Below are 17,161 nucleotides of genomic sequence, written 5' to 3'. Positions count from 1 at the left end.
ATAGAGAGCATCGCAGCTCCCGGGTAGAGGACAAACAAGGAACCGGAGATCACCACAACCGCAACATACCCCAAATGAACTGGCGCAACGGCACTGTAGAACTACATGGATACAAAATTAATGTACCCTGAGTGTGTAAAAACCGGGTATGGTGGCATAACCACCCGGAATTTACAAACCTCACACTGGGGTAGTAGGGGAACACTACCAACCCAGTCATCAAATCTCCATCCCTGTTCAAAACGAATAGAAAGGGGGGGAAAAATTGGGACTTTAATTGAGGCACATATGCGGTGTGCCTCCATCCCTATGCTAAGTGCAAAAAGAGAAGGGAAAGTGGGACTTTGATTGAGATAGATGACTTTGTGGAGGCTAAATTGAAATAAATGCAAAATTGTTTTATTAATGACAAACGTTGTAAAGAATATGGCAATAAAATAACCACATATACATTCAATACAGTAATTAGTATAGACTCCACCCACACATAACATACAAGTGTGGCATGGAAAAAAGTTTTGCATGAGTATGGTATAGTCAAAGCAGTTCAAAGGTACATAACATAGGGGAAATTTATATTATTACATATGACATAAAAACAGCACCAGCGGCAGGAGTATGGGTGTAGCAAGTATAACCAAAATGAATAAATGAATAAATGTCAGAATTATTAATCTGCTGCAGACTGAATTTCAATGTGTCCATTACAGACACAAGAAGCATCACTTGTGCCCGACGCGTTTCGTGTAGAGACACTCCTCAGGGGCAGATGCTAAAATATATCTGCAGAGTGTAAAGAAAAAAGTGGTGACATTAGTCTGATTCTAATTAATAATGTAGCAATAGGGCAGATTATCTCGTCCTAAATACTCACATAGGGTCCAAAACGGTAAAATGTTGCGGCAATGTAATCAACGTCCCAATAAAGCCTCCCCCGGGAACTGAGGTAATTGCAGCCGCGCACGGTAGGGCACACGCAACAAAACCTCCCGATGACCCAAGGCACAAATTGCTGGTGCGGGTGAAATATTGCGGTGGCCTGAGAGGGCAACCTGAAGTGATATGAGAAGGTCAAAAAAAAAAAAAAAAAAGAATGTGAAAGTGAGAATGAGTAAAAATGTGAAAGAATGAAAAAAAAAAAAAAAAAAAAAATATATATATATATATATATATATATATAATAAAAAAATATTAAAAATTATGAATAAATAAATATAAAGGTGAAAAAATGAATACAAATAGTGAAATAAATGGAATGTGATATAAAAGAGGGGGGTGTAGGTTGACTAAGTGTATGAACTATGTGAGCATTATTGATGTTGTGTGAAAAGGTGAAAGGTGACAACAGTGATAACAAAAATAAATAAAATAAAACATGGTGACAGACAATTGTGGATAACCTAGGAAGTGACTTACGTGTTGGAGCAGGGCTAAAAACAAAGGGAAGTGTTGAATGCAATGTGATGACTCGGAGGTGTATCAGCAAGAGTGTGACAGGGGAGGCAGCTTATATGTACCCCGCACACGTGCACGCCGGCTCTTACCAGCGTCACGCTGGCGTGTGATAGGCAGGAAGGGGCTCCGGAGAGGGCGGTGAGCACCGCCCTCCACAGAAGCCCATATTCACTGCCAGAACAGCTGGGATGGAAATCACGTGCCCTGTGCGTTGGCCCCAATCATGACGCCACATACACAGGGCAGGGTGCGTGGCGCCGATGCTCTGTAGGCATCCGCCCGCTACCCCGTAACACTCCCCGCCCCCCGGTGGGCGGAGAGGGGGGAGGGGGAGGCACATAGAGAGCATCGCAGCTCCCGGGTAGAGGACAAACAAGGAACCGGAGATCACCACAACCGCAACATACCCCAAATGAACTGGCGCAACGGCACTGTAGAACTACATGGATACAAAATTAATGTACCCTGAGTGTGTAAAAACCGGGTATGGTGGCATAACCACCCGGAATTTACAAACCTCACACTGGGGTAGTAGGGGAACACTACCAACCCAGTCATCAAATCTCCATCCCTGTTCAAAACGAATAGAAAGGGGGGGAAAAATTGGGACTTTAATTGAGGCACATATGCGGTGTGCCTCCATCCCTATGCTAAGTGCAAAAAGAGAAGGGAAAGTGGGACTTTGATTGAGATAGATGACTTTGTGGAGGCTAAATTGAAATAAATGCAAAATTGTTTTATTAATGACAAACGTTGTAAAGAATATGGCAATAAAATAACCACATATACATTCAATACAGTAATTAGTATAGACTCCACCCACACATAACATACAAGTGTGGCATGGAAAAAAGTTTTGCATGAGTATGGTATAGTCAAAGCAGTTCAAAGGTACATAACATAGGGGAAATTTATATTATTACATATGACATAAAAACAGCACCAGCGGCAGGAGTATGGGTGTAGCAAGTATAACCAAAATGAATAAATGAATAAATGTCAGAATTATTAATCTGCTGCAGACTGAATTTCAATGTGTCCATTACAGACACAAGAAGCATCACTTGTGCCCGACGCGTTTCGTGTAGAGACACTCCTCAGGGGCAGATGCTAAAATATATCTGCAGAGTGTAAAGAAAAAAGTGGTGACATTAGTCTGATTCTAATTAATAATGTAGCAATAGGGCAGATTATCTCGTCCTAAATACTCACATAGGGTCCAAAACGGTAAAATGTTGCGGCAATGTAATCAACGTCCCAATAAAGCCTCCCCCGGGAACTGAGGTAATTGCAGCCGCGCACGGTAGGGCACACGCAACAAAACCTCCCGATGACCCAAGGCACAAATTGCTGGTGCGGGTGAAATATTGCGGTGGCCTGAGAGGGCAACCTGAAGTGATATGAGAAGGTCAAAAAAAAAAAAAAAGAATGTGAAAGTGAGAATGAGTAAAAATGTGAAAGAATGAAAAAAAAAAAAAAAAAAAAAATATATATATATATATATATATATATATAATAAAAAAATATTAAAAATTATGAATAAATAAATATAAAGGTGAAAAAATGAATACAAATAGTGAAATAAATGGAATGTGATATAAAAGAGGGGGGTGTAGGTTGACTAAGTGTATGAACTATGTGAGCATTATTGATGTTGTGTGAAAAGGTGAAAGGTGACAACAGTGATAACAAAAATAAATAAAATAAAACATGGTGACAGACAATTGTGGATAACCTAGGAAGTGACTTACGTGTTGGAGCAGGGCTAAAAACAAAGGGAAGTGTTGAATGCAATGTGATGACTCGGAGGTGTATCAGCAAGAGTGTGACAGGGGAGGCAGCTTATATGTACCCCGCACACGTGCACGCCGGCTCTTACCAGCGTCACGCTGGCGTGTGATAGGCAGGAAGGGGCTCCGGAGAGGGCGGTGAGCACCGCCCTCCACAGAAGCCCATATTCACTGCCAGAACAGCTGGGATGGAAATCACGTGCCCTGTGCGTTGGCCCCAATCATGACGCCACATACACAGGGCAGGGTGCGTGGCGCCGATGCTCTGTAGGCATCCGCCCGCTACCCCGTAACACTCCCCGCCCCCCGGTGGGCGGAGAGGGGGGAGGGGGAGGCACATAGAGAGCATCGCAGCTCCCGGGTAGAGGACAAACAAGGAACCGGAGATCACCACAACCGCAACATACCCCAAATGAACTGGCGCAACGGCACTGTAGAACTACATGGATACAAAATTAATGTACCCTGAGTGTGTAAAAACCGGGTATGGTGGCATAACCACCCGGAATTTACAAACCTCACACTGGGGTAGTAGGGGAACACTACCAACCCAGTCATCAAATCTCCATCCCTGTTCAAAACGAATAGAAAGGGGGGGAAAAATTGGGACTTTAATTGAGGCACATATGCGGTGTGCCTCCATCCCTATGCTAAGTGCAAAAAGAGAAGGGAAAGTGGGACTTTGATTGAGATAGATGACTTTGTGGAGGCTAAATTGAAATAAATGCAAAATTGTTTTATTAATGACAAACGTTGTAAAGAATATGGCAATAAAATAACCACATATACATTCAATACAGTAATTAGTATAGACTCCACCCACACATAACATACAAGTGTGGCATGGAAAAAAGTTTTGCATGAGTATGGTATAGTCAAAGCAGTTCAAAGGTACATAACATAGGGGAAATTTATATTATTACATATGACATAAAAACAGCACCAGCGGCAGGAGTATGGGTGTAGCAAGTATAACCAAAATGAATAAATGAATAAATGTCAGAATTATTAATCTGCTGCAGACTGAATTTCAATGTGTCCATTACAGACACAAGAAGCATCACTTGTGCCCGACGCGTTTCGTGTAGAGACACTCCTCAGGGGCAGATGCTAAAATATATCTGCAGAGTGTAAAGAAAAAAGTGGTGACATTAGTCTGATTCTAATTAATAATGTAGCAATAGGGCAGATTATCTCGTCCTAAATACTCACATAGGGTCCAAAACGGTAAAATGTTGCGGCAATGTAATCAACGTCCCAATAAAGCCTCCCCCGGGAACTGAGGTAATTGCAGCCGCGCACGGTAGGGCACACGCAACAAAACCTCCCGATGACCCAAGGCACAAATTGCTGGTGCGGGTGAAATATTGCGGTGGCCTGAGAGGGCAACCTGAAGTGATATGAGAAGGTCAAAAAAAAAAAAAAAGAATGTGAAAGTGAGAATGAGTAAAAATGTGAAAGAATGAAAAAAAAAAAAAAAAAAAAAATATATATATATATATATATATATATATAATAAAAAAATATTAAAAATTATGAATAAATAAATATAAAGGTGAAAAAATGAATACAAATAGTGAAATAAATGGAATGTGATATAAAAGAGGGGGGTGTAGGTTGACTAAGTGTATGAACTATGTGAGCATTATTGATGTTGTGTGAAAAGGTGAAAGGTGACAACAGTGATAACAAAAATAAATAAAATAAAACATGGTGACAGACAATTGTGGATAACCTAGGAAGTGACTTACGTGTTGGAGCAGGGCTAAAAACAAAGGGAAGTGTTGAATGCAATGTGATGACTCGGAGGTGTATCAGCAAGAGTGTGACAGGGGAGGCAGCTTATATGTACCCCGCACACGTGCACGCCGGCTCTTACCAGCGTCACGCTGGCGTGTGATAGGCAGGAAGGGGCTCCGGAGAGGGCGGTGAGCACCGCCCTCCACAGAAGCCCATATTCACTGCCAGAACAGCTGGGATGGAAATCACGTGCCCTGTGCGTTGGCCCCAATCATGACGCCACATACACAGGGCAGGGTGCGTGGCGCCGATGCTCTGTAGGCATCCGCCCGCTACCCCGTAACACTCCCCGCCCCCCGGTGGGCGGAGAGGGGGGAGGGGGAGGCACATAGAGAGCATCGCAGCTCCCGGGTAGAGGACAAACAAGGAACCGGAGATCACCACAACCGCAACATACCCCAAATGAACTGGCGCAACGGCACTGTAGAACTACATGGATACAAAATTAATGTACCCTGAGTGTGTAAAAACCGGGTATGGTGGCATAACCACCCGGAATTTACAAACCTCACACTGGGGTAGTAGGGGAACACTACCAACCCAGTCATCAAATCTCCATCCCTGTTCAAAACGAATAGAAAGGGGGGGAAAAATTGGGACTTTAATTGAGGCACATATGCGGTGTGCCTCCATCCCTATGCTAAGTGCAAAAAGAGAAGGGAAAGTGGGACTTTGATTGAGATAGATGACTTTGTGGAGGCTAAATTGAAATAAATGCAAAATTGTTTTATTAATGACAAACGTTGTAAAGAATATGGCAATAAAATAACCACATATACATTCAATACAGTAATTAGTATAGACTCCACCCACACATAACATACAAGTGTGGCATGGAAAAAAGTTTTGCATGAGTATGGTATAGTCAAAGCAGTTCAAAGGTACATAACATAGGGGAAATTTATATTATTACATATGACATAAAAACAGCACCAGCGGCAGGAGTATGGGTGTAGCAAGTATAACCAAAATGAATAAATGAATAAATGTCAGAATTATTAATCTGCTGCAGACTGAATTTCAATGTGTCCATTACAGACACAAGAAGCATCACTTGTGCCCGACGCGTTTCGTGTAGAGACACTCCTCAGGGGCAGATGCTAAAATATATCTGCAGAGTGTAAAGAAAAAAGTGGTGACATTAGTCTAATTCTAATTAATAATGTAGCAATAGGGCAGATTATCTCGTCCTAAATACTCACATAGGGTCCAAAACGGTAAAATGTTGCGGCAATGTAATCAACGTCCCAATAAAGCCTCCCCCGGGAACTGAGGTAATTGCAGCCGCGCACGGTAGGGCACACGCAACAAAACCTCCCGATGACCCAAGGCACAAATTGCTGGTGCGGGTGAAATATTGCGGTGGCCTGAGAGGGCAACCTGAAGTGATATGAGAAGGTCAAAAAAAAAAAAAAAGAATGTGAAAGTGAGAATGAGTAAAAATGTGAAAGAATGAAAAAAAAAAAAAAAAAAAAAATATATATATATATATATATATATATATAATAAAAAAATATTAAAAATTATGAATAAATAAATATAAAGGTGAAAAAATGAATACAAATAGTGAAATAAATGGAATGTGATATAAAAGAGGGGGGTGTAGGTTGACTAAGTGTATGAACTATGTGAGCATTATTGATGTTGTGTGAAAAGGTGAAAGGTGACAACAGTGATAACAAAAATAAATAAAATAAAACATGGTGACAGACAATTGTGGATAACCTAGGAAGTGACTTACGTGTTGGAGCAGGGCTAAAAACAAAGGGAAGTGTTGAATGCAATGTGATGACTCGGAGGTGTATCAGCAAGAGTGTGACAGGGGAGGCAGCTTATATGTACCCCGCACACGTGCACGCCGGCTCTTACCAGCGTCACGCTGGCGTGTGATAGGCAGGAAGGGGCTCCGGAGAGGGCGGTGAGCACCGCCCTCCACAGAAGCCCATATTCACTGCCAGAACAGCTGGGATGGAAATCACGTGCCCTGTGCGTTGGCCCCAATCATGACGCCATTCAACACTTCCCTTTGTTTTTAGCCCTGCTCCAACACGTAAGTCACTTCCTAGGTTATCCACAATTGTCTGTCACCATGTTTTATTTTATTTATTTTTGTTATCACTGTTGTCACCTTTCACCTTTTCACACAACATCAATAATGCTCACATAGTTCATACACTTAGTCAACCTACACCCCCCTCTTTTATATCACATTCCATTTATTTCACTATTTGTATTCATTTTTTCACCTTTATATTTATTTATTCATAATTTTTAATATTTTTTTATTATATATATATATATATATATATATATATTTTTTTTTTTTTTTTTTTTTTTCATTCTTTCACATTTTTACTCATTCTCACTTTCACATTCTTTTTTTTTTTTTTTTTTTTTTTGACCTTCTCATATCACTTCAGGTTGCCCTCTCAGGCCACCGCAATATTTCACCCGCACCAGCAATTTGTGCCTTGGGTCATCGGGAGGTTTTGTTGCGTGTGCCCTACCGTGCGCGGCTGCAATTACCTCAGTTCCCGGGGGAGGCTTTATTGGGACGTTGATTACATTGCCGCAACATTTTACCGTTTTGGACCCTATGTGAGTATTTAGGACGAGATAATCTGCCCTATTGCTACATTATTAATTAGAATTAGACTAATGTCACCACTTTTTTCTTTACACTCTGCAGATATATTTTAGCATCTGCCCCTGAGGAGTGTCTCTACACGAAACGCGTCGGGCACAAGTGATGCTTCTTGTGTCTGTAATGGACACATTGAAATTCAGTCTGCAGCAGATTAATAATTCTGACATTTATTCATTTATTCATTTTGGTTATACTTGCTACACCCATACTCCTGCCGCTGGTGCTGTTTTTATGTCATATGTAATAATATAAATTTCCCCTATGTTATGTACCTTTGAACTGCTTTGACTATACCATACTCATGCAAAACTTTTTTCCATGCCACACTTGTATGTTATGTGTGGGTGGAGTCTATACTAATTACTGTATTGAATGTATATGTGGTTATTTTATTGCCATATTCTTTACAACGTTTGTCATTAATAAAACAATTTTGCATTTATTTCAATTTAGCCTCCACAAAGTCATCTATCTCAATCAAAGTCCCACTTTCCCTTCTCTTTTTGCACTTAGCATAGGGATGGAGGCACACCGCATATGTGCCTCAATTAAAGTCCCAATTTTTCCCCCCCTTTCTATTCGTTTTGAACAGGGATGGAGATTTGATGACTGGGTTGGTAGTGTTCCCCTACTACCCCAGTGTGAGGTTTGTAAATTCCGGGTGGTTATGCCACCATACCCGGTTTTTACACACTCAGGGTACATTAATTTTGTATCCATGTAGTTCTACAGTGCCGTTGCGCCAGTTCATTTGGGGTATGTTGCGGTTGTGGTGATCTCCGGTTCCTTGTTTGTCCTCTACCCGGGAGCTGCGATGCTCTCTATGTGCCTCCCCCTCCCCCCTCTCCGCCCACCGGGGGGCGGGGAGTGTTACGGGGTAGCGGGCGGATGCCTACAGAGCATCGGCGCCACGCACCCTGCCCTGTGTATGTGGCGTCATGATTGGGGCCAACGCACAGGGCACGTGATTTCCATCCCAGCTGTTCTGGCAGTGAATATGGGCTTCTGTGGAGGGCGGTGCTCACCGCCCTCTCCGGAGCCCCTTCCTGCCTATCACACGCCAGCGTGACGCTGGTAAGAGCCGGCGTGCACGTGTGCGGGGTACATATAAGCTGCCTCCCCTGTCACACTCTTGCTGATACACCTCCGAGTCATCACATTGCATTCAACACTTCCCTTTGTTTTTAGCCCTGCTCCAACACGTAAGTCACCTCCTAGGTTATCCACAATTGTCTGTCACCATGTTTTATTTTATTTATTTTTGTTATCACTGTTGTCACCTTTCACCTTTTCACACAACATCAATAATGCTCACATAGTTCATACACTTAGTCAACCTACACCCCCCTCTTTTATATCACATTCCATTTATTTCACTATTTGTATTCATTTTTTCACCTTTATATTTATTTATTCATAATTTTTAATATTTTTTTATTATATATATATATATATATATATATATATTTTTTTTTTTTTTTTTTTTTCATTCTTTCACATTTTTACTCATTCTCACTTTCACATTCTTTTTTTTTTTTTTTTGACCTTCTCATATCACTTCAGGTTGCCCTCTCAGGCCACCGCAATATTTCACCCGCACCAGCAATTTGTGCCTTGGGTCATCGGGAGGTTTTGTTGCGTGTGCCCTACCGTGCGCGGCTGCAATTACCTCAGTTCCCGGGGGAGGCTTTATTGGGACGTTGATTACATTGCCGCAACATTTTACCGTTTTGGACCCTATGTGAGTATTTAGGACGAGATAATCTGCCCTATTGCTACATTATTAATTAGAATTAGACTAATGTCACCACTTTTTTCTTTACACTCTGCAGATATATTTTAGCATCTGCCCCTGAGGAGTGTCTCTACACGAAACGCGTCGGGCACAAGTGATGCTTCTTGTGTCTGTAATGGACACATTGAAATTCAGTCTGCAGCAGATTAATAATTCTGACATTTATTCATTTATTCATTTTGGTTATACTTGCTACACCCATACTCCTGCCGCTGGTGCTGTTTTTATGTCATATGTAATAATATAAATTTCCCCTATGTTATGTACCTTTGAACTGCTTTGACTATACCATACTCATGCAAAACTTTTTTCCATGCCACACTTGTATGTTATGTGTGGGTGGAGTCTATACTAATTACTGTATTGAATGTATATGTGGTTATTTTATTGCCATATTCTTTACAACGTTTGTCATTAATAAAACAATTTTGCATTTATTTCAATTTAGCCTCCACAAAGTCATCTATCTCAATCAAAGTCCCACTTTCCCTTCTCTTTTTGCACTTAGCATAGGGATGGAGGCACACCGCATATGTGCCTCAATTAAAGTCCCAATTTTTCCCCCCCTTTCTATTCGTTTTGAACAGGGATGGAGATTTGATGACTGGGTTGGTAGTGTTCCCCTACTACCCCAGTGTGAGGTTTGTAAATTCCGGGTGGTTATGCCACCATACCCGGTTTTTACACACTCAGGGTACATTAATTTTGTATCCATGTAGTTCTACAGTGCCGTTGCGCCAGTTCATTTGGGGTATGTTGCGGTTGTGGTGATCTCCGGTTCCTTGTTTGTCCTCTACCCGGGAGCTGCGATGCTCTCTATGTGCCTCCCCCTCCCCCCTCTCCGCCCACCGGGGGGCGGGGAGTGTTACGGGGTAGCGGGCGGATGCCTACAGAGCATCGGCGCCACGCACCCTGCCCTGTGTATGTGGCGTCATGATTGGGGCCAACGCACAGGGCACGTGATTTCCATCCCAGCTGTTCTGGCAGTGAATATGGGCTTCTGTGGAGGGCGGTGCTCACCGCCCTCTCCGGAGCCCCTTCCTGCCTATCACACGCCAGCGTGACGCTGGTAAGAGCCGGCGTGCACGTGTGCGGGGTACATATAAGCTGCCTCCCCTGTCACACTCTTGCTGATACACCTCCGAGTCATCACATTGCATTCAACACTTCCCTTTGTTTTTAGCCCTGCTCCAACACGTAAGTCACTTCCTAGGTTATCCACAATTGTCTGTCACCATGTTTTATTTTATTTATTTTTGTTATCACTGTTGTCACCTTTCACCTTTTCACACAACATCAATAATGCTCACATAGTTCATACACTTAGTCAACCTACACCCCCCTCTTTTATATCACATTCCATTTATTTCACTATTTGTATTCATTTTTTCACCTTTATATTTATTTATTCATAATTTTTAATATTTTTTTATTATATATATATATATATATATATATATATTTTTTTTTTTTTTTTTTTTTCATTCTTTCACATTTTTACTCATTCTCACTTTCACATTCTTTTTTTTTTTTTTTGACCTTCTCATATCACTTCAGGTTGCCCTCTCAGGCCACCGCAATATTTCACCCGCACCAGCAATTTGTGCCTTGGGTCATCGGGAGGTTTTGTTGCGTGTGCCCTACCGTGCGCGGCTGCAATTACCTCAGTTCCCGGGGGAGGCTTTATTGGGACGTTGATTACATTGCCGCAACATTTTACCGTTTTGGACCCTATGTGAGTATTTAGGACGAGATAATCTGCCCTATTGCTACATTATTAATTAGAATCAGACTAATGTCACCACTTTTTTCTTTACACTCTGCAGATATATTTTAGCATCTGCCCCTGAGGAGTGTCTCTACACGAAACGCGTCGGGCACAAGTGATGCTTCTTGTGTCTGTAATGGACACATTGAAATTCAGTCTGCAGCAGATTAATAATTCTGACATTTATTCATTTATTCATTTTGGTTATACTTGCTACACCCATACTCCTGCCGCTGGTGCTGTTTTTATGTCATATGTAATAATATAAATTTCCCCTATGTTATGTACCTTTGAACTGCTTTGACTATACCATACTCATGCAAAACTTTTTTCCATGCCACACTTGTATGTTATGTGTGGGTGGAGTCTATACTAATTACTGTATTGAATGTATATGTGGTTATTTTATTGCCATATTCTTTACAACGTTTGTCATTAATAAAACAATTTTGCATTTATTTCAATTTAGCCTCCACAAAGTCATCTATCTCAATCAAAGTCCCACTTTCCCTTCTCTTTTTGCACTTAGCATAGGGATGGAGGCACACCGCATATGTGCCTCAATTAAAGTCCCAATTTTTCCCCCCCTTTCTATTCGTTTTGAACAGGGATGGAGATTTGATGACTGGGTTGGTAGTGTTCCCCTACTACCCCAGTGTGAGGTTTGTAAATTCCGGGTGGTTATGCCACCATACCCGGTTTTTACACACTCAGGGTACATTAATTTTGTATCCATGTAGTTCTACAGTGCCGTTGCGCCAGTTCATTTGGGGTATGTTGCGGTTGTGGTGATCTCCGGTTCCTTGTTTGTCCTCTACCCGGGAGCTGCGATGCTCTCTATGTGCCTCCCCCTCCCCCCTCTCCGCCCACCGGGGGGCGGGGAGTGTTACGGGGTAGCGGGCGGATGCCTACAGAGCATCGGCGCCACGCACCCTGCCCTGTGTATGTGGCGTCATGATTGGGGCCAACGCACAGGGCACGTGATTTCCATCCCAGCTGTTCTGGCAGTGAATATGGGCTTCTGTGGAGGGCGGTGCTCACCGCCCTCTCCGGAGCCCCTTCCTGCCTATCACACGCCAGCGTGACGCTGGTAAGAGCCGGCGTGCACGTGTGCGGGGTACATATAAGCTGCCTCCCCTGTCACACTCTTGCTGATACACCTCCGAGTCATCACATTGCATTCAACACTTCCCTTTGTTTTTAGCCCTGCTCCAACACGTAAGTCACTTCCTAGGTTATCCACAATTGTCTGTCACCATGTTTTATTTTATTTATTTTTGTTATCACTGTTGTCACCTTTCACCTTTTCACACAACATCAATAATGCTCACATAGTTCATACACTTAGTCAACCTACACCCCCCTCTTTTATATCACATTCCATTTATTTCACTATTTGTATTCATTTTTTCACCTTTATATTTATTTATTCATAATTTTTAATATTTTTTTATTATATATATATATATATATATATATATATTTTTTTTTTTTTTTTTTTTTCATTCTTTCACATTTTTACTCATTCTCACTTTCACATTCTTTTTTTTTTTTTGACCTTCTCATATCACTTCAGGTTGCCCTCTCAGGCCACCGCAATATTTCACCCGCACCAGCAATTTGTGCCTTGGGTCATCGGGAGGTTTTGTTGCGTGTGCCCTACCGTGCGCGGCTGCAATTACCTCAGTTCCCGGGGGAGGCTTTATTGGGACGTTGATTACATTGCCGCAACATTTTACCGTTTTGGACCCTATGTGAGTATTTAGGACGAGATAATCTGCCCTATTGCTACATTATTAATTAGAATCAGACTAATGTCACCACTTTTTTCTTTACACTCTGCAGATATATTTTAGCATCTGCCCCTGAGGAGTGTCTCTACACGAAACGCGTCGGGCACAAGTGATGCTTCTTGTGTCTGTAATGGACACATTGAAATTCAGTCTGCAGCAGATTAATAATTCTGACATTTATTCATTTATTCATTTTGGTTATACTTGCTACACCCATACTCCTGCCGCTGGTGCTGTTTTTATGTCATATGTAATAATATAAATTTCCCCTATGTTATGTACCTTTGAACTGCTTTGACTATACCATACTCATGCAAAACTTTTTTCCATGCCACACTTGTATGTTATGTGTGGGTGGAGTCTATACTAATTACTGTATTGAATGTATATGTGGTTATTTTATTGCCATATTCTTTACAACGTTTGTCATTAATAAAACAATTTTGCATTTATTTCAATTTAGCCTCCACAAAGTCATCTATCTCAATCAAAGTCCCACTTTCCCTTCTCTTTTTGCACTATGCACTTATTGTTATTTTTTGATTGGGATTTACATGTATATATCGTGTTTCCTAAACACTTTTCAATTATATTATCACTGCTAGCGCAATGAAGTTTTATTTTGTATGTCTATCACTTCATGGATATTTGAAGTTTTTTTTGCTGCTGCAATCTTTGTGAATACACATTATATATTATTTTCACGTATTGCTCACTAGCGCAGGTTGACCCCACCAGCCTGAGGAGGGTGTATTAGTAGAAAATTGCTATGGCATCCTTTCTTTTGTTCCCCTGACCTCAAACATCCGAGGCAGCTTAAGCCTTTTCATTTGCTGTATTCAAATTATTTTTGAGCTGATCCACATGTTTTCTGTGGGTCACAACAGGTGTCTGATTGATGGAAGCATCGAAGACCAAATTCACTGGCAGTTGGGCCTCTCTCCTAAATAATTGCCTGTATGGGGAGTAATCAGAAGCATCAATTTCTGTACTGTTAGACGATACTCTTTAGCCTTTCCACACCTAAGCTCCCATTCACTCCTTTCTGCTGTTGGCACATTGGATGCCACTCCGTGGAGCCCATTCCTTCTCCATATAAGTACCATGGATCCAAACTGGACAATTTTAGAGTCCAGATTACAGAGAGACTTGAGAGTCCATTAAGTGGAGGTGGCCATTTCTCTCTGCTCGCCAGATGAGAAGTATTCTGTATATTTAAGTTGGTAACTTGGATGCCAAAGAGGTTGAATTGTAAGTGGGAATGTGACCCATTGTTCCATTTTTCCCCTACCCTTTCAATTTTCCCCTCCACCCTTTCATTTTCCCTTATTTTTCCAATCTGTTTGTGCTCATAATGTATGTGCTTTATTTGTTGAATAAAGTTTTCTGAAAAAGTGATGTCAACGGTTTGCAGCCCATCGTTTGACATATTTTCTTAACTGGTATACACATGATTGACTGTAGAGGTATGCCTGTTCCAATGCTATTTCTTCATCGCTGTCTCCAGCATATCAAGGAGAGTGTGGTTGACTCTCTTGGGTTGCAGGTACCCTTGTGGTAACGGGTTGTTCTGTTCTGCTCATGAATACGGCCAGTTTGGCTGAAACGCACTGTCATTTGTTACCCGCCAATAAACACAAGATTCCAGAGTATACACCAGACTGCAGGCTTTCCTTTGCTTATACAGATCATGTGGATGAGGTGCCAGCTGCCTCTGCCAGAGCACCAGTGATAAAGCCGCATTATAATACTGGGAGGTAGTAGCACCTACTTTCATGTATTTGGTCATCACTGCTTAATAGACTTGCTTCTCCTCCCAAGTAATTCCAAGGATTTCCAAGACCACAGTCAGTATCAGTTGGCAGTTTTGCTGCTTGCACCACTGGGTGGCAGCGACAAGCTTCATAGCTCTTTGACTTATTGTTACAGCCATCCTTCACTCAAACAACAAAGAAGATCAAGGACAAGCCCCACTTGTAATGCCACCTCCAAAGGAGCTGGGGATGTTTGGGTCCCTCTGTTCCTGGTGCTGATAACCTCCTAAACCATACTTACTCTCTGTCACACCTCGAGGCAGAGAAAATGGTTATTTAGGCTACATCCCATTAGGGGACACCTTCAGGAATAACGCTAAACCATAATAATTTAAATTGTGTGTACCAGTAACACAGACTGTAAGCAGTATAGCAACAACAGATCAGATAAACAGATTACACTCAAAAACATGGAGCAAGGTAGCAGAGTTCAGAACTCAAGGTCTCAAGCCTAAGAATGTGCCCTAACTAATCAGAAAAAAAAAGGAGCCTATTAAAGAGTACAGTCCCTTCCTACCCCCACTGGCAAGTGTTCACGTTAATGCCACTTTCTAGTGTTGAGCCTCACAGTCCATGGTGGTTCTCTCCAAATAGATTTTGACAGACAGGGGCAAGGCGCAGACATCATGGCTCTGTCCTGAGTGGCTCTGTCACGAGTGATGCGCAATTATCAATTCTGATCATGTCTTCTCTGCTCTTTTACAGGTAATTGTCTCCTATCCATCTGTACATCCCTACTGAACTGACTTTGCTGTTACATATTTTTGGTAATTGTCTCCTATCCATCTGTACATCCCTACTGAACTGACTTTGCTGACTTTGCTGTTACATATTTTTGGCAATTGTCTCCTGCTGTCATATCTTTAAACTTCCATATTTATACTGCTAGCTCTAACAAACACACTGCAATAGCAATATTACTGGTGATTGATTCTCAACTCCATGTGGCTTGAGTGATCAAGAGAGGTAATTAGCTTTACGATCCTAACCTGTGTCTGTAGCTGGTCTGGCACTGGCCATCTCCTCCCCATATTCAGGTGTCTCACATCAGACCCAATAATGACCAACTGAGAAATGCATCCCAGCTTAGTCTCCCTATAAATTTATGGCAGCTTATGGGGTGGCGCAGACAGGGGCAAGGCGCAGACATCATGGCCCTGTCCTGAGTGGCTCTGTCACGAGTGATGCGCAGTTTCACCGATGCAGTTTAACGAAAGCAGGATAACTAAAGCTGCATGAACAACAACAAGAACTCTGCTCCACTCTGCAAGAAGACAAGCAAACCAGCTTTGACATTTATTTTATATTAGGTTAGTTTCCCACTCTCTATCCACTAACATGCTCCTTATTCTCTTCCTTCTCACATTGGTGTCTTCTATCCTCAAATTATCTTTACTCTACCCCTCCTCTCTTCCCTGCAGCATGCACATATCACCCTCACTCCTACCCTCTCCCTACTATGGCACTCATCATCTCCTGCATTTGCTGCACCGACATGCTGACATAAACACCAGGGCCACTAGACACGTGCACTCATGCACATCCCACTCCCACCTTGCCTTCCTCGCCCTCCTCCTTCTCCTAGTCTCAGGTGACATTTCTCCTAATCCTGGTCTGCCATTTTCCAAATGCAAGCCACATATCCAATACCCCTCTGGCAACCACCGCAATGCACTCAGTTTAATTTCTATCCCCCTGCTTCCTCAAAGCAACCCTCCAATCTCATGCGCCCTTTGGAACGCTCGCTCCATCTGTAACAAGCTAACATCTGTACATGACCTCTTCATCTCTCATGGCTTGAACATACTCGCCATAACAGAAACCTGGCTTCAAAATTTTGACTCATCTTCTCCTGCTGCCCTCTCCTATGGTGGTCTCCATTGGACTCACTCCCCCAGCCCCAACAGACAGAAAGGAGGTGGAGTTGGCTTCCTTCTATCCCAACAAAGCACCTTCCAAGTCCTTCCTGTCCATTCCTGTCAATTTATAGGCCTCCAGGACCGGTATCGCGCTTTCTTGATGACTTTGCTGCCTGGCTACACTACTTTCTCTCCTCTGAAATACCCACCATTATTCTTGGTGACTTTAACATTCCTGTCAATGTTAACAGCCCAACTACAGCTAAACTTCTCGACTTAACCTCATCTTTTGACCTAACCCAATGGACACATACTTCCACTCACTCCAATGGTAATACCCTTGACCTTGTGTTCTCCCATCTCTGCAACCCTGGCAACCTCACCAACACCCCCTTTCCTCTATCTGATCACAACCTCATTACTTTCACTGTATCCTTGCC

This window comes from Aquarana catesbeiana, linkage group LG01, assembly GCF_042186555.1.
Source record: "Aquarana catesbeiana isolate 2022-GZ linkage group LG01, ASM4218655v1, whole genome shotgun sequence".
Taxonomy (NCBI): domain Eukaryota; kingdom Metazoa; phylum Chordata; class Amphibia; order Anura; family Ranidae; genus Aquarana; species Aquarana catesbeiana.
The sequence above is the reverse complement of the archived record's forward strand: the minus strand, read 5'-3'. Positions refer to the sequence as shown.